At 43.8% G+C, this 12173-nt stretch overlaps 2 protein-coding genes and 1 long non-coding RNA gene across 16 annotated transcripts in view; 2 read left to right on the top strand and 1 right to left on the bottom strand.

Moving 5' to 3' along the window:
- Nucleotides 1–12173, top strand: part of MOCOS (molybdenum cofactor sulfurase) — a 252479-nt gene that overhangs the window by 137304 nt on the left and 103002 nt on the right. The window lies entirely within an intron of this gene.
- PTPN3 (protein tyrosine phosphatase non-receptor type 3) overlaps nt 1–12173 on the top strand; it is a 98506-nt gene that overhangs the window by 33196 nt on the left and 53137 nt on the right. For 2 of the 12 annotated variants that reach the window (XM_083709193.1, XM_083709196.1), the window contains exon 1: nt 2917–3095. The exons of 6 other annotated variants lie outside the window; for them this stretch is intronic. The gene's annotated coding sequence lies outside the window, so the exon portion shown is untranslated. Of the gene's footprint in view, nt 1–2916; nt 3195–12173 lie in introns of those variants that run through there. 4 more of the 12 variants (XM_083709188.1, XM_083709198.1, XM_083709189.1 and 1 more) reach the window with 3 other exon arrangements.
- LOC310830290 overlaps nt 1–12173 on the bottom strand; it is a 44496-nt gene that overhangs the window by 23553 nt on the left and 8770 nt on the right. For 2 of the 3 annotated variants that reach the window (XR_014557545.1, XR_014557546.1), the window contains exon 3: nt 4727–4916. This is a non-coding gene — a long non-coding RNA (uncharacterized lncRNA). The remainder of the gene's footprint in view (nt 1–4726; nt 4917–12173) is intronic. The other variant, XR_014557547.1, reaches the window with a different exon arrangement.

Here is a 12173-nt window from a genome sequence, read left to right on the forward strand (position 1 = left end):
AAAGTTGTAACATTTGTAGTCAAAACACCTATTTGACCTTGCAACTTTCCCAAGAGAAAAAATGTCCTATTCAGTTCAAACTGGATTTCCTTTCCGACTGCCATTCTTAAAAGTATCAAGGTCAAAAAACAGTTTCTCAGCTGGTTCTTAATGCAATGTCCCAAAGCTCCCTCTAGGGGGATTTAAGTTTCTTTTTACTCCTTTCAGCACAGACCCAAAAGTCCCATACGTTAGATTGTAACAGTCCTGCCTTCTTTTTAAACATAAGCTTGTAGCAAATGTAGACAATAGAAACAAAGTCCTCTTTTTGTATCTTGACAGCTGTCAAATTGTTCAATTCCTCATCAACGGGCTCTCACGGACCACTCCCGGGTCCGGGGGGGGGGCACATCAATTCCCAAATTTAGTTCTTCTCCTGCAGGCTCCCCTGCTTCCAAATAAGATTTCTTATAGTCTCAATCAGTAGAATTAAAGTCTTTTACAGAAAAAAAATATAAAACTCTCCACGACCTTAGTTGGAGGTTCTTTGCTTTAGATTATTTACAGAAAGGGGAGGCGGACTTCCTCTTTGGACCTTCCCCAATCAGTGCCGAATTTTAAAATATTTTAAAAATCCAATTTCTGTACTACTCACGGGTTGTTGTTTGAAATCCGAATGTCCACAGAAAAAAGTCAGCGCTCTCCGACAACGGCTGTGCGGCTTCACTCCGCAAAAATAGCAATCGATTCGAACACAGCACCACTCACCCCGCGTCACTTCGGAACCCCCAAAAAGGGGTTTCCCTGTGAGTAGGAGGGGCGCTCTTGGTGTGAGCCGAATCCCACATTCCCAGGCTTACTCCGCCTGGGATTTTTAGAGGGTCTCCGCCTTCGCCGTGGCGGCAAGACCCAATTTTAGCGGAGCGGGTTCCTCTGAATCAGAGGAATTCCTCCATTGCCGATGGCGCTGACCCGGAAGTCCGAAGAAAGCCCTATTATAATCAATGGAGCTTGTTCCTGAGCAAATAGTGCATTGGAATAACAGAATCATCGAACTGTAGAGTTGGAAGGAACTTTGAGGGCCATCTAGTCCAACCCTCTGCAATGCAGAAATCTCAGCTAAAGCATCCATGACACCCACCTCTGCTTAAACACCTCCAAGGAAGCAGAGTCCACAACCTCCTGATTGAACTAAGTGGGCTTTAGTTTTTATGATTTATTACATTAATTCCACCTTTTCCCTCCAAGGAGCTCAAGGTGGTGTAAATTGTTCCCCCTCCCCTTTTATCTTTACACCACCACCAACTGGCTAAACATCTTTCTGACGGCAAGAGGCATTAGTCAGTGGAACTCAGAATGTGGAGGACCCTCCTTCACTGGGGGTTAAGCAGAGGTTGGATAGCCATCTGTCCTTGATACTTTAGTTGAGATTCCTGCATTGCAGGGGGTTGGACTAGAAAACTCTCAAGGTCCCTTCGAACTCTACAATTCTATGCTTAATTAAGTAGGTTAGGGCTGAGAGATTGTGACTGGCCCACGGCTTCATGGCTGAGCAGGGATTCAAACCCTAGTCTCCCAGGTGCTAATCCAATACTCTGATCATTCTACCACATTGGCTCTCAGAGTAAACAGGCACTAGGACTGGGGTTATACTGTAACATGGGAGGTGGGTGAATAGCCAGAGATGAACCAGATGTCAAGCCACACATTTCCTTATAGGAGCTTCCAAAGCTTAGGTTAATGCACAGTGGTACACTTTACCTCTCCTCAAAAAGGATGTTATGGATTTGGAAAAAAGTTCAGAAAAGGTGATAGAGTGAGTCCCTGATGAAGAAAAGTTGCAGTCTTTGGGGGTTTTTTAGTTGGAGAACAGGCAAGGAAGAGGAAACATGATTGAAGTTTATATAATTATGCATGGCCCGGAGAAAGTGGATAGACAAAGGTCCCCCCCCCCCCTCAATAATCTTTCAATAACATTAGACCTCGTGGGCATCCGATGAAGCAGAATGTGATAAGATTTGGGAGTTGTTCCGCCGGGCCTTTGGCTTGGAATTAATTGATCCCCTTCCCCTTTTTCCCTTTTCCTTCTGTGATGGAACTCCTATTTGGGGACTTCCCTGGCTTTTTCTGGCCCACGTGCAACCAGTCTGGACAGCTGGCCTTGGTGAAGATTTGACGTTTTCATCCCCAAAAAGATTCTGATTTGAATTTCTATTGAAATGAGGCTGCATTTTAAAGTTGTATTTTAATCTTGTTTTTAAGTTGTATCTTAATCAATTGTTTTATATCTGGTGTTAGCCTAGAATCATAGAATCATAGCCACCCTGAGCCTGGTCTTGGCTGGGGAGGGTGGGGTATAAATAAAATTTATTATTATTATTATTATTATTATTATTATTATTACAGTCATACCTTGGGTTAAAGTAGCTTCAGGTTAAATCTTTTCAGGTTGCGTCCCGTGGCGACCTAGAAGCAATGGAACGGCTTACTTCTGGGTTTTGACGCTTGCGCATGTGCTCAAAATGACAGCATGCGCATGCGCAGAAGTGGTGAATCACGATCCGCGCACATGGTTGCGTTCTGCTCAGGATGCGAATGGGGCTCCAGAACGGATCCCGTTCACATCCAGAGGTACCACTGTATTATAAAAGGGCTTTTCGCAGTGCATAAATAAACTATGGAACTCCCTCCCGCAGGAGGCAGTGATGGAGGCCTTTAAAAGGGGACTAGACAAATTCACGGAGGAGGAGAGGGCTCACAGGAAGAGAGAGTTGCTCTTGGGCTCAGGTTCTGCTTGCAGGTTTCTGACAGGCATCTAGTTGGCCACTGGGAGAGCAGGATGCTGGCCTGGGCGGGGCCTAGTCCTGCAAGGGGGGGGACGGGGGAAATCCGGCAGCTCCACTGCGCAGGCGCAAAACAGCTCCCAGTCCGTGGACGTCGCCCGCTGCCATCTCGGCCCCCGGAAGGAGCCGAGAGCTTCCGATGCGAGCCGAGCGGCTCCGGAGGTTTCCCCGCCGAAGCGCAGCTCCCTCGGCTCGGCTCGGGGGCCGGCGCCCCAGCGGCGGTGGGCGGTGCTGGGAGAGGGGCGGTCTAGCGGCCTCCGCCTCCTCGGGCAGGTAGGAGCGCTTCCTGGTGTTGGCGGGCGGCCCCGGGCGGCGGCGGCGGCGGCACCTGCCGACAAGGTTCGGTCGGGCCGAGGGCGGCGGCGGCGGCAGGTAGGCGCCGCGAGGGGAAGGCGGGCGCGAGGGAGCCGCCGCGGCCCCCGCGCGTGTGAGGGGCCAGTTTCCCTCAGGAGAAGCGGGGGGGGGGCGGGAAACGTGTCGGGGGAAAGGTGGGGATCGCTTCCTTGTTGGGCCGCCCCGCCGCGGGCCTCCTCGCGCCTCCTCCGAGAGAGCGACGGCCGCGAACCGGGGCTGCCGCGCCCCGCCATGTCAGCGGAGGAGGCGGCTCCCCCGCGGGCTCCGTGAGGGGGCTGGAAGGCGGCAGCAGCAGCGCTGCTTTAAAAGGAATGTCGGTTTATTTATTCTCCGCCTTTTCCCCCTGACAAGGACTCAGCTGGCCGCTTACCCACCACGTCCAAGCAGCTGCTTCTAAATTTTATTGTAGTTGTTTTTATTTCATGAATTTATACACTGCCTTTTCCCCCTGACCACATGCCCTCCCGACCTGTCCAAGTGGTCGGAGATGCCTGGAAAAGAGCACCTTTTTTTAGAGCAATTAATTATTATTACATTACATACTTATTTGTACTCTGTCTTATTCGCTGTCAGGGATTCAGCTGACCACTTATCTGCTGCGGCCAAGCAGCATGTGTGTGTGTGTGTGTATGTGGAGGTGGCTGGAAGGAAGCTGCTGCTGCTGCTATTTTTTAATGACAATTTTATTTTATTTTTTATTTTATGAAATTCATGTACCACTTGATTGTAGAAAAAACAACACCCTCAAAGCAGTTCACAACTAAAAGATAACTCGGGTCGTGAATGTCATCCGTGCGGGAGGCACATTCGCAACCTGCAGCGCCGTGTCTGCACACGCACAGGTTGCGATTTGGCACTTCTGCACATGCGCAAAGCGTGATTTGGCGCTTCTGCATGCGCGCCCAAACCCAGAAGTAACCCATTCCAGTACTTCCTGGTTTGGCGCAGTGTGCAACCCCAAAACGCGCAACCTGAAGTGTCTGTAACCCGAGGTATGACTGTACAAGGATCGATAAAGAAAACATTATCTCCATGAATTAATATACACAGGTTAAAACCACTATAGAACAGACTGACTAAAACAAATTAAAACTCAGTTAATGAATAAAATTAATATACCTCTTTACTATAGGGAAAAACACTAATCAGTTTAAAAATGATAAAATCATCACTAAAATGTTTTCCTACCTCCATAATTTAAAACATAACAGAATTAAATCTACAAACTTTCCAAACGTCTGGGTAGGCAATAATATATTTATAACCCTGCTCCCCGACCAGGGACTTAGTTCCTCCACTTGTTGACATATCTGCCGGGCCTTGTTTCTGCATACTTTTGTGTGAAGCACTATAAAGCAGGGTTGTTGTTTTTCTCCTGAGCTGACACTGTTTGGGTTTTTTTGGTAGGAAGGTGCTAAGAGAGGGTCATTTGTATTTGGGTTTTGATACAGAGGGATCCCACCCTGTCCTCTACTGCTTTGCTGCATTCTATCAACTGTGTGTCCTCAGTCCACACTGGCAAAAAAACCCCCCTGGAAATGGGTACTTACCTGTGAACCTCTGTTTGAAAAGTGGACTTGGGGGACCACAACATTCACTCACCCCTTGAGTCTTACGGAGTGTGGGGGATTCATATGCTTTCGTCCTGGTTTGGAATGGATGAAGATGGAGTGGTGGTGTTACGTCTGCTCTCTCTCTCTCTGGACATTCAGGTGCTTGGGATCAGGCCTCCCTGTTGCACTAGGAGAGAGAGAAAACGGCTATGAGTTCCCTTAGTAGTCTTGTCTCCTGAGCAGCAGCAGCAGCAATAGACACTGCAAGGAGAACAGCCCCCTTCTCTGGTGGCTGCTCTTTGCCGCTTGATCACCCACCAGAGAAGCAGTCAGTTCAGCCTGCCACCCAGGGCAGGGCTCCTTCTAACCACCACTCCTCTGCCTTTATGTGGTGGTGGTGAGGAGTGCTGCTGCCTGCACAGGTGACATCACATTATGTCACAGAAGGAGTGGGGTGGCAACAACAACAACTCCCAGCAACTCCTCTGTTGGTAGTGGTGGTTACTGTGCCCTCAGTGGCCACTGCTTGTGGTTTGTGCTTGTGTACCCCTTGAGTTGCTGACCCTCAACAGCTACCTGCCAGTTCAGACCTCTGGCAGTAGTACAGTGGTACCTTGGGTTAAGTACTTAATTCGTTCTGGAGGTCCATTCTTAACCTGAAACTGTTCTTAACCTGAAGCACCACTTTAGCTAATGGGGCCTCCTGCTGCTGTTGCGCCACCGGAGCACGATTTCTGTTCTCATCCTGAAGCAAAGTTCTTAACCTGAAGCACTATTTCTGGGTTAGCGGAGTCTGTAACCTGAAGCGTATGTAACCCAAGGTACCACTGTACTGCCTGAGTGAGTTAATGTGGGGTGTACTCACCCAGCCTTGGAAGGGGAGGAATGCTTGTGTCTCTGCCATGCTCTGTGTTGGTAGTAGTTTTGAGATGTATCCTGCAGGTGGGGAAAGCCATTTTGAATAATTATCATGTTAGAAAACCACTACAAGTAAGCAAACCTAGAACATCAGAGATAAAGATCCAAGGCCAACCGACTCACTAGGTTTGGTTAGGTTTCTTCTATGGAGTATTTTGAGTAAGGGCGGTCCCCTCTTACCCTGCAGACTGGATGGTAAGGTAAAAAATGTAAAGGACCAATGTATGGGTAAAGGTAAAGGGACCCCTGACCATTAGGTCCTGTCGTGACTGACTGCGCAGATTCGAACCGCTGACCTTCTGATCAGCAAGCCAAAGATGTGGTTTAGACCACAGTGGTTTAGACCACAGCGCCACCTGCTCCCTACAGACTGGATGGTGTTATCCATTCAGTCACTTCATTCTGCCACATGTGTAGACACAGCTGTATTGACTAGACTAGCATACATTTGACAACAACAACAATAAGTAGAACCTGCAAAAGAATGTTGCTATGTGGAGTTCTTCTGTTTACTGTTCCAGTTAGTTAAAAAATGTCTCCATGATACTCCATTCTGTTCACCTTCCCATCTGGCCTCTGGCTTTTCTCTCTCTGATCTATGACCACTGGGCATAGCCATTCTTGGTCTGTTTGTGGGGTTCAGCCAGGGTGGATTTGATTTAAATCACTTTTTTTAACAGAAAGACTCATTCTTGCTGGTATAATCTTAATATATATTTACAACCAGATGAAGGTTTCATTTTTGGAATAATAAATTTTCAGAGTAGTTTTTACAGTTACTGTATATCAAAAATTACTGATTTGGTAATACTATTAAAAATACATAGATCATTATGAAATTATTGTGAGGTTTAATAAGTTAACTGTTTATATTTGGAAAACTTTTCTGCTGTACTTTATTGGAAGGAGAAAAATAATAATTTCCTTAATAACAATTTAAACAATTTAATTAAAGCAATAACATTATAGCATATGTATCCATGTTTGTTAACTGGTGTGGTTAGACTTAAAAAAACCCCAACTTTGAGTTTTAGCACACGTGAAAAACGTAAAACAAATCCTTATTTCCTGATGAATAGCCTTTGGACTATAATGTAACCTAAATAGAAAACTATCTTTAGAAAGGTTTTTCCTCCAAAAGCATATTATTTTAAAATTCTGATTTTAAAAAATAAATAATCCTATTTAAATAACAAACTTTTTTTTTAAAAAAGCATTAATTTTTATTCACTCTGGGTTCATCCTCTTTAGGGCTTTTTCTTAAATATTTTCTGTACTTCTGTAAACCTTGGGATTCCTTCAAAGTAGCTGATAACTCCTTCATGTGCAAGGGTGGTGCTGTTTTGGCTACATGAACAATGACACTCCTCTTCCTGTAGAGGAGTTTGTATAAACAAGCCCGATAACAAAATGTTGCAGTGTAGCCCTAATTCATATATTCCTCAAGCCTGTGGTTCGGTGTGTGTGTATGTTTTACTTCATTATCATTTTTTAAAGTTTTTGAACATTTAAAAGTGCAGCAAGTCAACAGCACACTAGACTTCTGCATGCAATTGAGTGCTTGGTTTGAACATATAACCACTCCAGGTTTTATTTTACTGAGGGCTGTGACACTCATTGTCTTCAAATTCAGCCCTTTATTCTCTTTTCTATAAGCATTAACTTTTATATGCAAAAAGTGTGTGGGCACAAGCTGTTTGGAGTGGTGCTAAATCTGCCCCTGGTGATTGTACCAGTTGACAATGAATTCTGCTTCTGTTTGATCACACTCATATATGACAGAAAGTTAGAAACTGGGTGTTACGGACTGCAATTTTCATATAATATCTTTAGGGGCATAACACCCATGTAAGCAAAAATACAGGTTTGTGCCCATGCAGTCTAAATTTAGATCATGGGTGGGGTGAGAGAAAAATAAAATAGGTGAGAGAGACAGAGGCAAGAAGTGTGCATGTAAGCTGTGGGTAGTGTCATTTACTGAATATGGCTCAAAGGCATAATGAGGTATATGTATAACACGTAGGCACGTCTGCTGTGGTGCTAGGGGCCATAAGCAGGTGATATATTCCTATAATGTTTTGCTTCCATTCCTGTGATATTTTTCACATACATTTAAGGATTAGATTGGTGATCAGGCCAAATGAGGAGAACTGGTGGGCCACATTAGGCCCATAGGCTGCAGTCTATCCACCATTGGTTTGGGCACTGCGACTGCAAAGACCTTGTCTCATGTTGCACTTCTGATGGTGGCAGGATATGAAGCAAAGCCTCTTGCTGAAGATCTGAACATCTGTTTCTCAGGCAGCCTTGGATCCAAATGGATTCCAGGGTTGCAACAGTTCTTTTTTTATCATTCTCTTCTAATCTTAGATGGTGTGTTGATGTACTCCAGGTAGTCATAGTCTGATTTAAGCCACCTTGTAATAACCCATTTGGTTACTGAACCACTGATATATTACAAGTGAACTCTTTATTTACTGTGTTTGCTATTGTTTAAGATAAAACCTATTTGGGAAAGAAACTACTTTTGCCATTTTTATGGACGTTTAGTGTTTGTTTACAGATGGTTGCCTTGGTGGTATTATCTTGTGTAAATTATCAACAGTTTTTGAGCAAACAGATAAATAAACGTCATATTTAAGCACTTGCCTGGTTGCAGTAGGTGATGCTCCATCCCTCTTCTGTGCACAAATTAGTAACCAAATGGGCCATGAGAGGAAGGAAGCACCATCCTCAGTGCCCAGCACTGAAATGCAATGGGCAAGAAGGGTAGAGCCATCTCATAGCATCCATGTAATTTTTGTGGGTGTGTTGGCAAGACTGAGGTAAACTTACCTTTGTATGATATAATTAAAAATAAGCACAGTCAATTCACTTTGTTCATTAGAATGCAGTGGTTTTTATATTGACTTTCTGTTTACCAGACAAGGGTGGGTGGATTGAATTTTGAAGGAGTGAAATGTGAATTACTGGTTCAACCGTAAAACAGCTCTAGGATGATCAAAGCCAGTGTATACCTTGGCAGCAGATAATAACAGCCTGCATGAAGAAGGTCTAGCCACTTAGCTTTTTGATTCTCATATATCCTAGTTGAAGTAATGCTTGTTCCAGAGTGCTATGTTTACAAGTGTTTTTAACAAAAGGGTAAGCCCTCTCATGGAACTGCTCATAAGAGAGCCTGCCTTGCTACTGAATCTATAGTCATTCTAACACTGCTGGCATAATGATATTGTCTGAATATTTTATTTAGGCTTTGTTCACTACTTGAAATCACATTCTTTATTTATCTATTTCTGAGTACAGTGGTACCTCCGGTTATGAACTTAATTCGTTCTGGAGGTCTGTTCTTAACCCCAAACTGTTCTTAACATGAGGCACACTTTTGCTAATGGGTCTCCCTCTGTTGCCGTGCCGCCGGCGTGTGACTTCCACTCGGATCCCGGGGCAGTGGTCGCAACTAGAGGCATCTACTTCTGGGTTAGTGGAGCTCGTTACCTGAAGCATGCATAAGGAGGACGGTTTGTGACCGGAGGTACCACTGTACAGATGTGTACTTTCAGAATTACATGTATTGAATTATCATGTATTGTTAATACCTGCAAAATTCTCTGTTCCTATTTGCTCAACTTTTCATTTCTTCTCATCTGGAAAGTTAAAAGCGAAGACTGTGGTAGCTGTTTGTAAAATATGTAAACATTCACCACCTGCTGGGGCTGCCATTTCGAAACCAGAAGTTAGCTATCAGAAAATGTCTTAACAAACAAACAAACAAAATCCTTCCAGTAGCACCTTAGAGTCCAGCTGAGTCTGTTCTTGGTATGAGCTTTCGTGTGCATGCACACTTCTTCAGATACACTGAAACAGAAGTCACCAGACTCAGAAGGGTGGTGGGAATGGGTGATTGGCTGATAGGTGTGGTAAACCTGTTGACAACTGTTAACGACTGCAGTTGGTCTTACAGGAAAAAGCAAGGGGTGAGATGGCTAAAAATAGCTTTATCATGTATAATGAGATAAGAATCCAATGTCTCTATTCAGATAGGTCTCTCCATGGTTTTAAGTTTGGGACAGTGGTGCCCCGCAAGACAAACGCCTCGCAAGACGGAAAACCTGCTAGACGAAAGGGTTTTCCGTTTTGGAGGCGCTTCGCAAAACGAATTTCCCTATGGGGTTGCTTCGCAAGACGAAAAAATCTTGCGAGCCCCCGTGGGTTTTTTCGCTTTCCCCCCTTTTCCTAAGCCACTAAGCCGCTTAACAGCTGTTCCGCTGATAAGCCACTTAACAGCTGATCGCTAGAAGCCGCTAGACCGCTGTAGCGCTAATCCGCCAAGCTGTCAATGGGCTTGCTTCGCAAGGCGAAAAAACCGCTAGACGAAGAGAATCGCGGAACGGATTCTTTTCGTCTTGCGAGGCACCACTGTAATAAGTTGCAATTCAGCAACTTCTCTTTCCAGTCTATTTCTGAAATTCTTTTGTAATAAGACAGCTACTTTGAGATCTTGTATAGAATGTCCTGGGAGATTGAAGTGTTCTCCTACTGGTTTCTCTGTCTTGTGATTCCTGATATCAGATTTATGTCTGTTTATCCTTTGGCATAGTGTTTGGCCTGTTTGTCCAATATAGAGGGCTGTGCCTTAAGAGAGAATTTAATGAAAATGATTTACAGGTGGTACATGACACCAGTCAAGCTTGCAAAAATTTATAATCTACCTGACAATAAATGTTGGAAATGTAATGAGACTGAAGGTACATTCTTTCACCTTTGGTGGACATGCCCAAGGGTTAAGACATTCTGGGAGATGATTTATAATGAAATGAAAAAGGTATTTAAATATACCTTCCTGAAGAAACCAGAGGCCTTTCTCCTGGGCATGGTCGGCCAATTGGTGCCAAAGAAGGACAGAACTTTTTTTATGTATGCAACAACAGCAGCAAGAATACTCATCACGAAGTATTGGAAGACACAAGATTTACCCACCCGGGAAGAATGGCAGATGAAGTTGATGGACTATATGGAACTGGGGGAAAGGACTGGCAGAATCCGAGACCAGGGAGAAGAGTCGGTGGAAGAAGACTGGAAAAAATTTAAAGATTATTTACAGAAATACTGTAAAATTAATGAATGTTAGAAAAATGTTGGAATGAAGTTATATGGCTTTAGCAGAAATGTTATGAGGAATTAAGTACAAATAGATTTTTAATTATTAAAGGGAAAAAATAAGGTTAGAATAAGTTAAGATAAAATACAGGACAGAAAACAGAGGAAGATGGAAAGGAATTGCTGAAACAGTTAATTGAAGTGGAATACAAAAAGGGAGGTGTGAGGAGGTCGTGGAAACAAGTGAATGAAAGATAAGATACTGAAATTATTGGATGCGTTTTAAATTGTGTTTGTTTTGTGCTGTTAATTCAATGTTTTAGTGTTAGTGTAATGTAGTGTTTTTGTTTTTGTATTGTATTGTTTTGTTGAATTCTTTTTCTTTCTTTTATAGTCTTTAAACTGTTAATAAATATTATTTTTTAAAAAATACAGAGGGCTGAAGGGCACTGTTGGCATTTGATGGCATACACAATGTTAGAAGATGAGCAATCAAATAGCCGTGAGATGGTATGTTTGATGTTGTTGGGGCCAGTAACGGTGTTGTCCGGGTATATGTGGCAGCAAAGTTGGCATCTGGGTTTATTGCAGGCTCTGGTACCAGTGTCCATGTTAAGTCTGGTTGTTGTATTATTGTGGGTGAGGAGTTGTTTAAGATTGGGTGTCTGTCTGTAAGCAATGGAAGGTCTTCCTCCCAGAGCTTGAGAAACAGAACTCTCATTGCCTAGGAGAGGTTGTAGATCTCTGATGATGCATTGAACTGTTTTAACTTGGGAGCTGTATGTGATTAATAGTGGTATTCTGTTACTTTTTTGGGGGGGGGGTCTGTCTTGCAGCAAGTTCTCTCTGGGTATCAGTCTGGCTCTGTTGATCTGTTGTTTAACTTCATCAGGAAGATATTTTAGTTCTAAAAAGGTTTGCCGTAGATCTCTTAGGTGAGAGTCTCTGTCTGTAGAGTTGGAACAGATGCGGCTGTAATTTAGGGCCTGGCTATGTACAATGGATTGTTTTGTATGTTTTCGATGGTAGCTAGAAGCGTGTAGATATGTTTGTCAGTCAGTTGGTTCACGGTATAAGGTGGTGTCTATACACCCATCCTGTATTTTTATAGTATTGTCCAAAAAATGTATTTCTTGCATAGATTGGTTCATTGTTAGGTTGATGGTGGGGTGAAAGTCATTGAATGCCTGGTGGAAGGTGTCCAGGGTCTGTTGACCATGTTCCAGATAATAAAAATATCATCAATGTGTCACAGGTACAAGAGAGGTTTGAGTGGGTAGGAGTTTAGGAAACATTGTTCTAAATCTGCCATGAAGATGTTGGCATACTGTGGGGCCATGCGGGTGCGCAATGGTGTGCTGTGCTGTGTTTATTGAGGCCTATCGTTCTTGAGATTTCTGAGAAAGTATGCCACGGAGATATTTTTCAT

This window comes from Podarcis gaigeae, assembly GCF_964106915.1.
Source record: "Podarcis gaigeae genome assembly, chromosome: 13".
Classification (NCBI taxonomy): domain Eukaryota; kingdom Metazoa; phylum Chordata; class Lepidosauria; order Squamata; family Lacertidae; genus Podarcis; species Podarcis gaigeae.